Source organism: Lytechinus variegatus, chromosome 12, assembly GCF_018143015.1.
Source record: "Lytechinus variegatus isolate NC3 chromosome 12, Lvar_3.0, whole genome shotgun sequence".
Lineage (NCBI taxonomy): Eukaryota > Metazoa > Echinodermata > Echinoidea > Temnopleuroida > Toxopneustidae > Lytechinus > Lytechinus variegatus.
In genome coordinates, this window is record NC_054751.1 from 23,149,869 (window position 1) to 23,167,590 (window position 17,722).

At 37.3% G+C, this 17,722-nt stretch overlaps 1 pseudogene; it reads right to left on the reverse strand.

Moving 5' to 3' along the window:
* LOC121425338 overlaps nt 1–16,728 on the reverse strand; it is a 17,305-nt pseudogene extending 577 nt beyond the window's left edge.
* Nucleotides 16,729–17,722: the final 994 nt, after the last annotated feature.

A 17,722-nucleotide genomic window follows, 5' to 3' on the forward strand; every position in this document is an offset into this window, starting at 1 on the left:
CCCATTTTCGTTTCCAGCTGTACCAGGTCTGCTTCCATGTCATGATCGAAACAAACGAACTCAGTACGTTTGTAGCCATGATAGGATGACATGTAGGTAACCACTGTACTCCAGGCGCCACTGTCAGAAGGGCACTCGTTCCGCGCAGGATCATCAATTTGGTAGATCGTCCTGAGGGCGCCCTACAGACTGCACATTTTGGTGTGTGGTCGTGGATACCTTGGAGACGACCGATGGCGTTGCTGGTCTGATATTCGGCAGAGTACAGCAGACCACGACTTCCACCAGACTGATGTTCATCATAAATTGGGTCAGGTGGCATACACAGATAGTTAGAACCACTTCCAGTATGTTGGTAGTGAGCTCCTGCTGCAGTACCTACAAATTGCGCACACAACAATTATGCTTGTAAGTACAGTTCAGCAGAGGATTATATGCTATTCGATTGTCTACTTACTGTCTCTCGGCCAATGCCACATTATATAACCTTCTTAGTATTCTCTTCACTTACATATATAACAAATTAACTTTACATTGTTGTTGTTAATCTCTGTTGAAATATTGTGACTGCGTGTTGTGCCCCTATTTTTTTTTGGGGGGGGGCGACTCATTACGCTATACTGATCATTATTATCATCATTATTATTATGTTACTTATATATTCTAATTTCCATATTTTTTTATAAATATTATTATATTTGTTGCCATATTGCTTTTAACTCTGTTGTAAAATATAGTTACTGTTTCACCCTACCCCCCCCCCCCCCATCGCACGGCTTTGAGTCTACTGAACTGCGTGAATGAATGAAATTGACTAAAAGGTAATAAATAGAACGTATTTTTGAAAATGTTTTCTTACCAGCATAAACCAGTTCTGATCCATCAACACAAACATCTCTACCCCATCTTATATACACAGCTCCACTACTATTGACATTGATTACTGTATTACCACCACTCGTGTTTTCACTGCTACCATCGTTCGTTTGGTCTACAGGACTCGGCATTCCTGAAGAGGGGGAACAAAGGTTTTGATATAATTATGTATATATACATATATATATATATATATATATATATATATATATATATTATATATATATATATATATGTCTATCTGACGGTCAATCGGATCTGGCCCGCCCTAACCATTAACCCATCTCTGTGGTCTAGTGGTTAAGGCACCGGCGTTCAAAGCTGGGGGCCCGGGTTCGATTCCCGGCAGAGACATTTTTTCGGCATCACCAATTTTTCCAAAGGGTAGATAGCTCTGGGGAACCTTTCTACCCTTGGGAAAATTGGTGAGGCCGAAAAAATACAAGATTCCAAATACTGGACAAAGGAAAACTGGACAAGAATACTGGACAAGATTCCAAATACTGGACAAAGAAAAACCTTATGATTAAGATGACGATGTATAAGACATCTTCGAAGAAGCAGAGTGACCCACATAAGGAATGTTAAAGTCTATGATGAAAAAGTTCAGAAAATGAAGAAAGTATAATGGCTTGTGTCGTGTAATTCGAAATTACCCTTCATCGATTGAGAAAATAACAATGTCGGATCGGTCGCATCTATACCCGGCGCGGCCGGGGGCAGAGTGACTTTCCTCGCTCTCTCGGTTATGACTGTAACCATGGGCAACAGTTTGGGGACAGGGGCACCCTTTCACACATAAGGAATGTTAAAGTCTTTGATGAAAAAGTTCAGAAAATGAAGAAAGTATAAAGGCTTGTGTCGTGTAATTCGAAATTACCCTTCATCAATTGAGAAAATAACAATGTCGCATTTATACCCGGGGGCAGAATGACTTTCCTCGCTCTCTCGGTTATGACTGTAACCATGGGCAACAGTTTGGGGACAGGGCACCCTTTCACACATAAGGAATGTCGCATTTATACCCGGGGGCCAGTCAAATATATTGCTCTTAACATGCGTGACCAAAAAAAACCGGGTTTAAATTGGGGTGTTTTTTCAGTTTCGGAAGCGGGCCGCACGTGCACTCGTTAAAGGTCAAGTCCACCTCAGAAAAATGTTGATTTGCATCAATAGGGCACATGAGAGTAATTCAACCGCGCGCAAAGCATGCCGGACAGGCGTAAGTAAAGATCACATGACTTTATTAATTAAAATAATTCATTAAAAATAGATCAAATGTTTGTATATCAAAAGAAAAACGATAGACATAATGCTATGTTCATACTCTTTCATAATCAAGGCGTTTGGGGAGGCTAGACTGCATTTTTGTATTTCATTTTAATTATTATTACCCACAATGCAGTTCTGGTTTTTGTGGCAATGAACTGGCCGAAATTATGGTTAGTCTTATTTCAGGCCATTTAACTTTTGATTGAGCTGGTCAAGTACCTGATTAACATATCAAGTCTTAATGTACTGTTAATTGTGATTAATGTTAGTGAATTAAAGCAAAATCTATCGAGGGATTGATTTTTAATGATTTTTTGATGAGCTATGATATAACACGTGAGTGAATGGGGGTCTGTAATACTCATGTGTGCCCTATATCGCGACTACACTTCTACACTGTCGTTGCTATGGCTGGGCGTCGTCTGCTAGACATCGGTGGTGAGAATGCTTCAAACAGTTTCATGCAAAGTGATAGGTTATGTTTAACAACATTTGATAAGTATGTAACTCGGCATTTAGTGCATTTATCGACTACGATGCTGAAATGACGCTTTCAAATGTATATTCAATGCTTATCATTTATCATGCAGAAATGCGAGTTTCTACTGTCAATATAGGAGATCTGGTCGGTTTGAGAGTGTGAAATAAAACAAGTACTAGAAGGAACTTCAAAATGATAAAGAACTTCTAATTATCATCAGGATTCCTATTTTCAATATCTAGAGCACACAAAGAAAGAAAGATGAACAAAACATTAAAATACATAAACTTGTCTCAGTCAGATGTAAAACATCATAGATTGCGCACTTGAATACTATTCACTTCGTTGAAAAACTAGGAGGGGGGGGGGGGTGCTGAGTCGGGGTACATTCCCCCATCCTCCTGGCTTGTAAGCAGGACGGGGTTGATGCCTATAACACCCCCCCCCCCCCTTCTTCCTCCAAATTAACGGTTATAATAGGGAAGAGAGGCGCCAATGAGCAAAAGGAATGCTTACACTCTTTGTTTGTTATCAATTTTCTTTTATTTACTTTGTTTATTCTTATGCGAATACATAGGTAATAAATCACCTCGAACGAAATTAAACATGTAAACAAGAAGTTGTAAATCCACATAATACATATTTAGCCCATTGATGGACATCAAGCAAGTAGAACTTGTAGCTGCAATACCATAGGAAGCGCACAAAATATATGAATGGAACATTGCATTTTTCCATTAAAATGAGGGGTGTCTAATGAGACGTTTTCTTTTCTTTTAACACGTTTAGTCAGATTAGGTATTGAATGCAAGGTATCAATCTCTTCAGGAGAACCCACTATTTCTTTTGAGACCAAAATGTTCAACCTTTCGTCATTTGACCCACAGTATAGGGCACATGAGAGTAATTCAACCGCGCGCAAAGCATGCCGGACAGGCGTAAGTAAAGATCACATGACTTTATTAATTAAAATAATTCATTAAAAATAGATCAAATGTTTGTATATCAAAAGAAAAACGATAGACATAATGCTATGTTCATACTCTTTCATAATCAAGGCGTTGGGGAGGCTAGACTGCATTTTTGTATTTCATTTTAATTATTATTACCCACAATGCAGTTCTGGTTTTTGTGGCAATGAACTGGCCGAAATTATGGTTAGTCTTATTTCAGGCCATTTAACTTTTGATTGAGCTGGTCAAGTACCTGATTAACATATCAAGTCTTAATGTACTGTTAATTGTGATTAATGTTAGTGAATTAAAGCAAAATCTATCGAGGGATTGATTTTTAATGATTTTTTGATGAGCTATGATATAACACGTGAGTGAATGGGGGTCTGTAATACTCATGTGTGCCCAATAGAGAAAAATCAGACAAGCACAATGCTGAAAATTTCATCAAAATCGGATGGAAAATAAGAAAGTTATGACATTTCAAAGTTTCACTAATTTTTAACAAAATAGTTATATGAACGAGCCAGTTACATCCAAATGAGAGAGTCGATGATGTCACTGACTCACTATTTCTTTTGTTTTTTTATTGTTTGAATTATACAATATTTCAATTTTTACGAATTTGACGATTAGGACCTCCTTGCCTGAAGCACAAAATGTTAAAATAATTCCACGTGTTCAGGAGGAATGAAACTTCATTCCACGTGACAATGACGAGAAAATACAAATATTTCATATAATAAAATACAAAAGAAATAGTGAGTGAGTGATGTCATCGACTCTCTCATTTGGATGTAACTGGCTCGTTCATATAACTATTTTGTTAAAAATAAGCGAAACTTTGAAATGTCATAACTTTCTTATTTCACATCTGATTTTGATGAAATTTTCAGTGTTATGCTTGTTGAATGTTTCTCTTTTTATTCAAATCAAGTTTTTGTTGGGGTGGACTTGTCCTTTAAGGATATCAAAAACACAATTTTTTTAAGGGGTAGTTTTGAAAGACTGGTCAATGGTCAATCGCAGGGTCAAACGTATTTAGGGTATATTTTTTCCAAATCCTTTTTTTAAGACTGTAGCCAAACATGTTTAGGGTATTCCATTTTCCCAAGCTTTTTCCCCGGGGTCATATGATCTGGCGAGAAATTTTTAAGGGGCCAAAATATGGAATTAAATCCAGCGAATTATTTTGTGTGGGGGGTAATTTTGCACACAGAGGAAAACGCCTTTAGGGGGTGTTCGGAAATAATTTGGTCATGCATGTGTTCAGCAATACATTTGACTGCCCCCCCCCCCCCGAGGGGCATTTATATTGTCCCCTTCCTCCCCCGTGAATGACGCCATCCCTGATTGTTTGGATTATGGTGAATAGAAGTTAATTTCAATACTAAGCAAAATGGAGTTAGGATATTGCCCACAACGATTGTATTTCGAGTGTATCAAGTTTGTCATCAGGTAACATTATTATCAATAATCGTTATTATAATCAATTATTTTTTTTCTTATTATCATCATTCCTATCATCATCATCATCACAGTCACATTTGCTATATGGCGGCCGTGTGGCGGGTCGATTTTTTTATTCAAACCATCTATAACTAGAAATGCTCGGCGGGTCGCACGGCCGAGCACATGTACATCCCGAACCTACGGCGAATCCACCGCATAATCTATCATTGCGATAGACATCACACTGAAATTTGACATAGGGCCTATAAATACAATTATCATGGCAACAATGACCCTGCCCATAATTTGCCTCTGGGTACCAAATTTGATGACAATAATATGACGCAGCAGCGTGAATCTGTAGTAGCATCTGTTAGAAAAAAATAGAGTAATCTGGATATGTTTCGTAAACCTAACCCTAAGACCCCCCACACACACACCAAAAATGATAGGCATCTTCGCTTTACCTTCTGATATTGCTTCTGTGTGCCAACTGATATGACAAACTTTCTATATGGGAACAGCATGGTATTATGATACATGTACCTTGGGATGAAGTAGGCATGATACATTGGATTGTCATAGTTATTGTTAACACTCATTTGGATTGTTACCAATAAAGACCCTCCCCCCAAAAAAAAAAAAAATGGTAGGCATCTTCGCTTTACCTTCTGATATTGCTTCTGTGTGCCAACTGTTATGACGAACTGAAAAAAAAAGTTACAGCTAGGTTTTACCAAATTTTCCACAAATATATGGTTACCATGGCAACCATGTCTCCACCCACTCAAAAAATCATTAGGCGACTTTGGTTTTCCATAATGGACCTTCATGCCACATTTGAAGATGATCGGAGAAGAAATACAGTTGGTAGAGCGCTCACAAGGAAATCTCTGCTGCGGCGCGACGAGGCCAAATCCATAGTTCCCTCCGAACTCTGCATGTTCGGGAGATACAATTATGAAGCTGGTTAAAAAAAAATGTTAAAACGGTTTCGACTCGCCGTAGAGCAAATGTGACTGAGGCATTAACAACAGTTTGACTCCCGTCGTCATCATTATTCTATCTGATAGTTGGCCATTACACGAAGCGTCCCTCCCATCACGACCGTCTCTTCCCGGCAGGCCAATGTCTCCAGGTGGTCCACGGGGACCGGGAGCTCCTTCTGGACATAGAGAACACGGACCTGACATGAAATAAAAAAACAAATTTACATGTAAATGTATTTTTATTTTCTTGTTTATAGGGGAATCCAGCCTTGGTCATAAATGTTGTGTTGGAAAGGAGAAAAATAAATCAAACAGAATGGTGAACGTTTGAAAGAAATCGGACAAGCAATAAAAAAGTTATGGTTTCTTTAAAATTGAGATCCCTAAGACTATGTAGATTTCAAATTGGCAACTAGGATAGTAAATCATGACAAGGGGCAAGGACAACTTTCTCTTGGCCATGTAATTATCAGGGGTTTGCGGTTTTCTCTTAAAGGACAAGTCCACCCCAACAAAAACTTGATTTGAATAAAAAGAGAAAAATTCAACAAGCATAACACTGAAAATTTCATCAAAATCGGATGTAAAATAAGAAAGTTATGGCATTTTAAAGTTTCGCTTATTTTCAACAAAATAGTTATATGAACGAGCCAGTTACATCCAAATGAGAGAGTTGATGATATCACTCACTCACTACTTCTTTTGTATTTTATTATATGAAATATGAAATATTTTGATTTTCTCGTCATTGTCATGTGAAATGAAGTTTCATTCCTCCCTGAACACGTGGAATTCCATTTTGTTAACATTTTGTGCTTCAGGCAAGGAGGTCCTAATCGTCAAATTCGTAAAAATTGAAATATTGTATAATTCAAACAATAAAAAACAAAAGAAATAGTGAGTGAGTGACATCATCGACTCTCTCATTTGAATGTAACTGGCTCGTTCATATAACTATTTTGTTGAAAATAAGCGAAACTTTGAAATGTCATAACTTTCTTATTTTACACCCGATTTTGATGAAATTTTCAGCATTGTGCTTGTCTGATTTTTCTCTATTGAGTCAAATCTACATTTTTCTGAGGTGGACTTGACCTTTAAGTAGCTATATATACCATGTACGCATCTAAGAATAAGTCAACTATAATTTCTTCATTTCCAAGTGGGATCCACACTTTACAAACTTTGCTTTTTAGTGGATCCCTCATTTCCATTTATGCTCTATATTATACTGTTTTATGAAGTAGGAATGCCCTATAAAATTGTACTTGATTTGTATCGCTTTATATTACTTTGTATTATGTTTTGAAAGGGAATGAAATAAAGAAATGAATTGAATTGAAATACCCGTTCCCCGTGGGCAGAGATATAAATATAACCAGGGTAGTATATTTTCTTATGTCCTCATGAAAGAAAAACAAAATTTGAAGTAAAACCTTTGAAAAAAAACAACAACATTTTTCCATTTTATGAATTGGAGCAGGCGCGTACGCAGGGGGGGGGTTAGGGGTTCAACCACCCCCCCCCCTTTCGTTTCCTTTTTTTTTTTTTTTTTTGGCTTGGCTTGTCTCCCCAGAGGTCGGTCTGGTAGATGCACGGTACCCCTACATAATAATGTATGACGCAAGAAATTGTAATTACAAAAAGAGGGCGGATTCCCCCCCCCCCCCCGCTTATCACTTTTTAGAGACTGGGGGGGAGATTAATAAAAAATCAGCTCGAAACCCCCCCCCCCCCTTTCAAAAATCCTGCGTACGCGCCTGAATTGGAGTACATGAAAGAGTTAGTCCTTGCCTTACATCACAATGACAATACATATGCGGCCAATTGAAGTCTCCATGGGTGATTACAAAAGTTTAAAAATTCATAACTTTTTTATTCTTTATCCGATATTGTTCAAACTTTGCACCTATCAACTTGTCTGACTTTTCTTTTTTCCTTTGATAACATTTTTTTCATTTTGGTTAGAATCCCCTTTAAAAACCGGAAATTTCACCCGTTTATAGGCCCGTTTACCCCCCTACTTTTTGGGAACAAAAAAATGTCCTTGTAAACGCTGAAAAAACAGAAATAAAAGTACGAAGGATGTATTACACCCATGTTTAATTTTCGGCCTCATAACGGCCGGCCTGATCCACACAGGCCTACTCGCTGTGGCACCGCATTCGGTTGGTTCACATGTAGGCAAACCACGCCACCGCAACTGCGCGCCAAACAAGACATTCTCTTGCACATGGGTCTCCTGCACTCCATCAACGGCCGATTATAGCTCTAACATAGGAGGATTACCATATGCGCACATGCAAGCCGTAAGACAATGTTTAAAAAATGCTTAAAATGCCCGGTTTTCAGGCCTTAATATCAACAGATTTCGAGCTCTCATTAATATCAAATTGATAAGTAAGGTAACAGTTTCATGAATTCCTAATAATGAAAATGTCCCTTTTTCAGAATGGAATATTGATTTCGACAAGTTTCATCTCCCGCTTAGGAAGAGGAATAGGAAAATAGTCATTTTCTAATGATGACAAAATGTCCTTGCAATTGGGTCCAAATAATAAATTTGAAAAAAAAATCGGCTCGCGCTTCGCGCTCGCATCATTTGTGAAGTACCATCCATATCCATTTCGCAACTTTCCTACGATGCTTGAAATATTGCTTTAAAAGGCTCAATTGACATCAATTGTTTTCAGCTCCGTGCTCGCGCATTATTGATTTTCATAATAAATGTATTTATAACACAGATTCTAGGTCTAAATCTCAAAAACACCTGGGCGTACACAATAAAAACGCAGTTTGTTCTTTCGTTCAAACGTGCTTGAATTATCCAGTTTCATATCAGAATATCAAAAATTTTCTTCTCGCACTTTGCGCGCTTGCATTATTAATGTATGAATAGGCCCAATTAGTCATCATTTTCGTGATTTACGAAACATGAATAGTCTGTCCCATTTTTTAGGTCTAAATCATATTTTTCCACTCGCGCTTCGCGCTCGCATGAGATGTTTAGTTATATACATATCCTGTTTATGATGACAATGAAGTGCTTAGAATGTCAAATTCTTAGGTCAAAATGTCAAAAATATTCAGCTCTCGCTTTGCGCTTGCATTATTTGATTGTTGAAATATGCATCGTTTTCATGGGTAACTGCAAACAGTCCTTAAGGTCTGTTTTCCCATCAGGCCAGAACGTATATTAAAACAAATCTGCTTGCGATTCGCGCTCGCAGTCATTATTTAGTTACATACACATCTTGTTCATGATCACAATCATTGCTCAGAATGTTCAATTTTCATGAAAAATTACATGAAATTTCCATTTAATTAAATAGCTCGCGCTTCGCGCTCGTACTATTCAATTAGGGCTTATACTACTTCATTTATGTTTTGTGATAATAAAGCTAACAAGTGACCATTAGGAATACCCATTCAAAGAAACAAATAGAAATCAACGTTGAGCGGCCGATCGAGGAAAATATGGGTAAAAAAAAATCGCCCCCCCCCCCTTATTGGCGAAAGCTGGATCCGCCCCTGGTCTACTCTTCCTCCTTTTTGTATCGGTAAACCTGGCAAAGCTTTAGATTTAAAAAAACAGCCAGACAAAAAGGAATGTTATAAAATGACGAATGAGAATAGTGCAGTTTCATTTTGCTCCTGATAAATTGAATGAAAAAAATATTTGTTGTTTGATTTCCGTTTAAAAAGCACCCACAGTACACCTCCAACGAATTCGTAAATAGCATTGTTAGGCCGATGAAGACATAATGATACGATACAATGCCTAACCATGACATGCACTTCTTATTCAATCTTTTACATGCGGGGGCTTTTTGACAATTTATTGCACGGGGGTTAAAAGCCTGGCTGTGTTATACCTAGGGCTGTCATTTTACCTCTCCCATTATAACCCATGACACTTTACCTCTGCCATTTTACCTCTGCCATTATTACCTCTCCATTTATGCCATACCCCTGCCATTTTTACCTCTGCCATTCTGTAATTTTACACAAATGCATGTAAGATTGCACAGTGCAGTATAAGATTACAGGTGTTCTCCAGATTCTACTGCAGTTTTTATTTTTAAGTATAAATTTTCTAACAGTGTAAAAAAATGGCGGAGTTGAAAATGACAAAGGTAAAGATGGCAGAGGCAAAAATGAAAGAGATAAGGGGTGCTGGTTTGTATAAAGCCGAGAAATAAATTTTCACTCCAAAATGAAAGAGGATTTGGTTAAGGGGGAATACAAAAAAAAGAGATTTAATCCACCTAAATGAAGTTCATTTAGGTCAGAAAAAGAATTACAACAATTACATATGAAACAATTTTTTTTTCTTCTGTTCAAAAAATAAACATTAATTTGTATCAAATCTCTACATTTTAGCATACCAACCTAATTACCAAGAGGGTGCTGCTTATGGTCTACAAAATACCCAACAGCACTTCCGCTTCCAAGGGTTATGATCATCAAGGCGTTTATATTCAATATCATATTGGATGCAGTGATGGTAAAGGTTCAGAGTCCTCTTTTATGCAAAGAATCTGAACCAGACTGCCCCTTAATCGACCCCAAACTTGTTTACCAGTCAAAACAAGATTATTGATTTTCACAATCAGTTACATATTCAGGGCCGAGCCTGATGCCGAGCATGCTTATTGTCATTCAAATATTCAAAATAATAATACAGACGACATTACGAATAAGGACAAAAATATTTGACGACAATCATTCGTGACAATTTTAACGTCTAAGCTTCCCCCTATATATTATATTCTCTATGTTTTTGCCCCGCCCCAAACCCTCTCTGTCTTTCCACCTCTTTTATGTCTACTCTTCCTCCTATTTGCATCGGTAAACCTGGCAAAGCTTTAGAAAAACAAGTGGAATGCCTGAATGCCTCTGGCCGTCTCACCTGCTCACGCGGTTCAATATAGCAGCAGTGCTGACTTTGAATACTACTCTAACTCGCACAAGATGTTCAGTGATACATGGTTACTCTTATGTCCACTTTTTATGAACTAGACCAATAAACTTACAGAGATATGATGGTTATTCAACAAAAAAAAACCAACATGGCCAAAGTTCACTGACCTTACATGACCTTTGACCTTGATCATGTGACCTGAAACTCGCACAGGATGTTCAGTGATACTTGATTACTCTTATGTACAAGTTTCATGAATCAGATCCATAAACTTTCAAAGTTATGATGGTAATTCAACAGATACATCCAATTCGGAGAAAGTTCATTGACCTTTCACCTTGGTCATGTGACCTGAAACGCGCACAGGATGTTCAGTGATACTTGATTACTCTAATGTCCAAGTTTAATGAACTAGACCAATAAACTTTCAAAGTTATGATGGTAATTCAACAGACACCCCCGATTCGGCCAAAGTTCATTGACCCTAAATGACCTTTGACCTTAATCATTAGACCTCAAACTTGCACAAAATGTTCAGTGATGCTTGATTACTATTATGTCGAAGTTTCATGAATCAGATCCATAAACTTTCAAAGTTATGATGGGAATTCAACAGATATCCCCAATTCGGCCAAAGTTCATTGACCCTAAATGACCTATGACCTTGGTCATGTGACGTGAAACTCATGCAGGATGTTCAGTGATACTTGATTAACCTTATGTCCAAGTTTCATGAACTAGGTTCATATATTTTCTAAGTTATGATGACATTTCAAAAACTTAACCTCAGGTTTAGATTTCGATGTTGATTCCTCCAACATGGTCTAAGTTCATTGACCCTAAATGACCTTTGACCTTAGTCATGTGACGTGAAACTCATGCAGAATTTTCAGTAATACTTGATCAACCTTATGGCCAAGTTTTATTAACTAGGTCCATATACTTTCTAAGTTATGACGTCATTTCATTTCCATAAACTTTCAAAGTTATGATGGGAATTCAACAGATATCCCCAATTTGGCCAAAGCTCATTGACCCTAAATGACCTATGACCTTGGTCATGTGACGTGAAACTCATGCAGGATGTTCAGTAATACTTGATTAACCTTATGGCCAAGTTTTATTAACTAGGTCCATATACTTTCTAAGTTATGACGTCATTTCAAAAACTTAACCTCAGGTTAAGATTTGATGTTGACGCCGCCGCTGCCGTCGGAAAAGCGGCGCCTATAGTCTCACTCTGCTTCGCAGGTGAGACAAAAACCCAAGCCAGGCAAAAAGGAATGTTATAAAATGACGAATGAGAATAGTGCAGTTTCATTTTGCTCCTGATAAATTGAATGAAAAAAATATCTATTGTTTGATTTCCGTTTAAAAAGCCATCACAGTACACCTCCAACGAATTCGTAAATAGCATTGTTAGGCCGATGAAGACATAATGATATGATAAAATACCTAACCGTGACATGCACTTCTTATTTAATCTATGTACATGCGTGGGCTTTTGACAATTTATTGCACGGGGGTTTAAAGACTGGCCATGTTATACCTATAGAGCTGTCATTTTTACCTCATAACCCCTGCCATTTTACCTCTGCCATTTTTACCTCTGCCATATACCCCTGCCATTTTTACCTCTGCCATTATTACCTCTGCCATTTTTACCCCTGCCATTATTATACCGCTGTCATTTTTACCTCTGCCATATTTACCTCCGCCATTATTACATCTGCCATTTTTACCTCTGCCAATATTACCTCTACCATTTTTACCTCTGCCATTTTCACACCGAACCGTTATGCAGGACCCACTGGATAAACGGTTCATAAGAGCTGAAGTGGGTTCCCTGGGTAAATAAGAATTATTATTATTATTGTTCCTGCTGTTATCATTTATTGGAAAGTAAAGACTTAGAATATCTGATATCATGGCCAACATTCAACTTTTAACATTTTTTATTTTCCATTCTTATGAATTCGACAGTTGCCAGAATTCTATTACATGTCGATCCATTTTATATTTTTAATGGAATAAGCAATCATATTTCCACCAGCCATACCCATATTGTTCATTATTCGTATTTTGTATATTTGTTTTATTTGGTAAATAAGCTAAAACGAAATTTTTATAACCATGAAAACAGGAGGATTTTCTCACTACAATTTTACAGAACAGGTGTGATTTAAAAAAGGGGGAAACGGTTTAATTACAATACATTTGTAAGATTACACGCACAAAATTTCTGTAATTTTCCACAAATGCATGTAAGATTACACAGTGCAGTATAAGATTACAGGTGTTCTCCAGATTCTACTGCAGGAGTTTTTATTTTTAAGTATAAATTTTCTAACAGTGTTAAAAATGGCGGAGTTGGCAAAGGTAAAGATGGCAGAGGCAAAAATGAAAGAGATAAGGGGTGCTGGTTTGTTAAAAAGCCGAGAAAAAAGTTGTCACTCCAAAATGAAAGGGCATTTTTTCTTCTGTTTAAAAAATAACAAACATTAATTTGTATCAAATCTCTACATTTTAGCATACCAACCTAATTACCAAGAGGGTGCTGCTTATGGTCTACAAAATACCCAACAGCACTTCCGCTTCCAAGGGTTATGATCATCAAGGCGTTTATATTCAATATCATATTGGATGCAGTGATGGTAAAGGTTCAGAGTCCTGTTTTATGCAAAGAATCTGAACCAGACGGCCCTTAATCGACCCCAAACTTGTTTACCAGTCAAAACAAGATTATTGATTTTCACAATCAGTTACATATTCAGGGCCGAACCTGATGCCGAGCATGCTTATTGTCATTCAAATATTCAAAATAATAGTACAGACGACATTTAATTCGAATAATGACAAAAATATTTGACGACAATCATTCGTGACAATTTTAACGTCTAACCTTCCCCCTATATATCATATTCTCTATGTTTTTCCCCGCCCCAAACCCTCTCTGTCTCTCCACCTCTCTTATGTCTACTCTTCCTCCTTTTTGCATCGGTAAACCTGGCAAAGCTTTAGAAAAAAAAACCAAGCCAGGCAAAAAGGAATGTTATAAAATGACGAATGAGAATAGTGCAGTTTCATTTTGCTCCTGATAAATTGAATGAAAAAAATATCTGTTGTTTGATTTCCGTTTAAAAAGCCCTCACAGTACACCTCCAACGAATTCGTAAATAGCATTGTTAGGCCGATGAACACATAATGATATGATAAAATACCTAACGGTGACATGCACTTCTCATTTAATCTATGTACATGCGGGGGGCTTTTTGACAATTTATTGCACGGGGGTTTAAAGACTGGCCATGTTATACCTAGAGCTGTCATTTTTACATCATAACCCCTGCCATTTTACCTCTGCCATTTTTACCTCTGCCATATACCCCTGTCATTTTTACCTCTGCCATTATTACCTCTGCCATTATTACCTCTGCCATTTTTACCCCTGCCATTATTATACCCCTGTCATTTTTACCCCTGCCATTATTATACCCCTGTCATTTTTACCTCTGCCATATTTACCTCTGCCATTAATACCTCTGCCATTTTACCTCTGCCATTATTACCACTGCCATTTTTTAATCTGCCATTCTTATCTCTGCTATTATTAACCCTGTAGGCCTAATTTCTACCTCTGCCTTTTTTCCGTTGCGATTCTTACCCCTGCCAATATTATCCATGCCATTTTTACCTCAGCCATTACTACCCCTGCCAATTTTCAGGACAAAATATATGAAATTCCAAAAGCTTTCAGATCGCGTTTCGCGCTTGCACTATTCAAATAGGGCTCATGAGATTGTTACTATTTTTATGCTGTTTTTTTTTAAATCAGGCTAATAAATTATTGTTAGGACATCGGCGTTTTGGGATAGGTGGGTAAGTGTGAAATAAAGGCCTATAATTTTTCAAATTTTATGTCAAAATCTATCACAAACTTTGATTTTGGTAATCACAATGTCAAAACTTTTGCTCGCTCGGAACTTCTTATTGATTTTACGCGATATGCCGTATCAAGCCCCCTCAATTTTTTTTGGCTCATTACGCTTCTGAGATAACCTTTTCAAAGAAACAAACAAAAAATCAACTTTGAATGGCCGATCGGGGAAAATATGGGTGAAAAAAAATCGGCCCCACCGAATTGGCGGGAGCTGGATCCGCCCCTGTACCAGACCAAGAATGGCAAGGTCACGTCCTCCTTCACCTCACTTCAGTAGGTAATACTTTTTTTTTTGGCTTGTAAAATTTTTCCTCGGATAAAATGCGCCCCCCCCCCCCTTGTATTATCCTGGATCGGCCCCTGATCGTAGCAATGTTCACACTAAAAAATAAAGGTTCAATTTTGCTCATGAATCACTGGTAGCACCTTTTGACGTGTTTGGGGTGTAATCTTGTACCATGAGTGTGAAAAGGTGCAACAATTCACACTATTACTATTATTTGTACCAATAAATGCTCGATTGCATCCTGAGAAGTGCAACATTTTCACCTTTTAATGTGCATAATGGACGTTACGAAAGGTTTAAATTTGCATCTTTATTGCATGGTTCATCTCTGTACCATATTAGGGTGCCGAAAAGGGCATTATCTGAGTGAATATGAATGACAACTAATACACCCCTCTCCATAATTCATTCCAATTACCTTAATTATTATGTTTCTGAATTGTTTTTAGCTTCGTCAAATTAAGGAGATTTCCTTGGTCAGGGTGAACTTCCCCTATAACTAAAGTATCTTCCAATACACTATTGCACAAAATTGACTTCATCATCGTGTCAAGTTTGCTCATGAATCACTGGTAGCACCTTTTGACATGTTTGGGGTGTAATCTTGCACCCTGAGTGTGAAAAGGTGCAACAATTCACACTATTACTATTATTTGTACCAATAAATGCTCATTTGCATCCTGAGAAGTGCAACATTTCACCTTTTAAGGTGAGGTAACGAAAGGTTCAAATTTCCATCTTTATTGCATGGTTCATCTCTGTACCATACTAGGGTACCGAAAAGGACATCAAAGTAAATTTAAATGATAACTAATAAATTCCTCTCCATTATCCATTCCCATACCCTTAATAATTATCATGATTATGTTTCTGATTTTTTTAGCTACGTCAAATTAAGTTAAAGTTTAAGTTAGTTTTATACATACTCGTTAGGTCATTATTGTTTTAGGTTCATTTCTTGGGGGGGTCATAAGCAAGAAGTATTGAGGTTATTATTGCCTATAGTTATTCAGTTAGCCTTTTTTACCACTGAAGTCCACCAGTGGAAATGGTAGGTGCAGAACTGCAGATTCAATATCATGTTGTACACTATTGACTTTAATGCGTGTTATCGTAAGACTATATCAATTTATTGTTATTTACATGTCAATTTTTTCATTGAACAAAATGAGTTAAATTTTGAAGTGAACACTATTCATTCATTTATTATCATTATATATATTTTTTTGCTTGTCAATTTTTTCCTGGAACAAAATGACCTCCATTTTGTAGTGAATATAATTTTGTTGCTTTCCATATTATTCCTGACGTATCACATTTTTCATTGGGGGTTATTTTTCCTGTACAAAAATACCCCCCTCGAAAATCTTGGATCCGCCCCTGGTTGGAATCATGCATAATTCAGAGTCTTTGAAGCCCAAATTAATTAATACAAAAATATGACTATCATCAAATATTATCAAGCCGTTTTAAGATTGTCAGAAGGCAATAAAATGTTGCGGGACTACATACCATTGATCGGACCGTCTACGTCAATAGTGAGACCAGAAGCAGTAGCAATTGTGGTTTAAGAGAAATCATCCAGAGTAATAGATTGGTCATCTTGTATGTCCTGGATTCCGATGTCACAGCTCGGGATTTGATGCTCCTGTTGGAGTAAAGGGAATTTGATCGTTCATTACTGGAGGAATACTCAACTCAAGATGTTTGAGACATGCACGACTAGCATAAATTTTCGAGTCAATGATAATGGTGGGTCTATATTTCGAAAGATAAGAGGGGGAATAAAAGAGAAATGGGTGTATTTCTTAAATTTGTTTACTATTGTTTTGGGTACACTTTCCTTTTTTTGGCGTGATCTTACATTCCATGACTTGTATGGCACCACTAGCCTTAGTCAAGGGGTAAAGATATTATACACACTCTTCTTCTTCTTGTTTTTTTTTCACTACTTGAAAATCATAGCAGAAATATTGAATTAAAAAAAACTTAGATTATCTCTTCGAAAATTTTGCTGAACCATCAATGCAATTAGCCTAAGTAATAGATGTGATGAAGAATTGATGAGACTTGGAGAAATGTAAATTTCCTTACCTTTAAGTCTATCTCTTCTTTTCTTCACGATGTGGTACTTCTCTGGCCCTTTTTCTGAAATTAGATTGGCTGTCTGATTTGTTAAGAGACAGTGATTGCCATTTTATGATTACAAAGAAGATACGTGGAAGAGAACTTCGTCATGTTTGTTAATTCTAATTGGTTGAGAGGAGGACGAAGTCCCGCCCATCACTAAAGGGTAACAGCCAATCAAAGCGACTGTTTCGTTGTGACCGTGCCGTCATTACTGTCGACAACTTAGGATTGTATATAAAAAAGAGGGGTATACTTTTTTGTAAGACGACGTCCGACCTGAGAATTAGATAAAAAGGGGAGTGTGTTTAACTTTTTATTTAGCTATTTTTCAAAGAAGCAGGTGCCCCCACTCTCCATCTCTCTCCCTGTCTCCCCCCCCCCTCTCTCTCTCTTTCTCTTAAGGTTGACTCTTGAGAAGT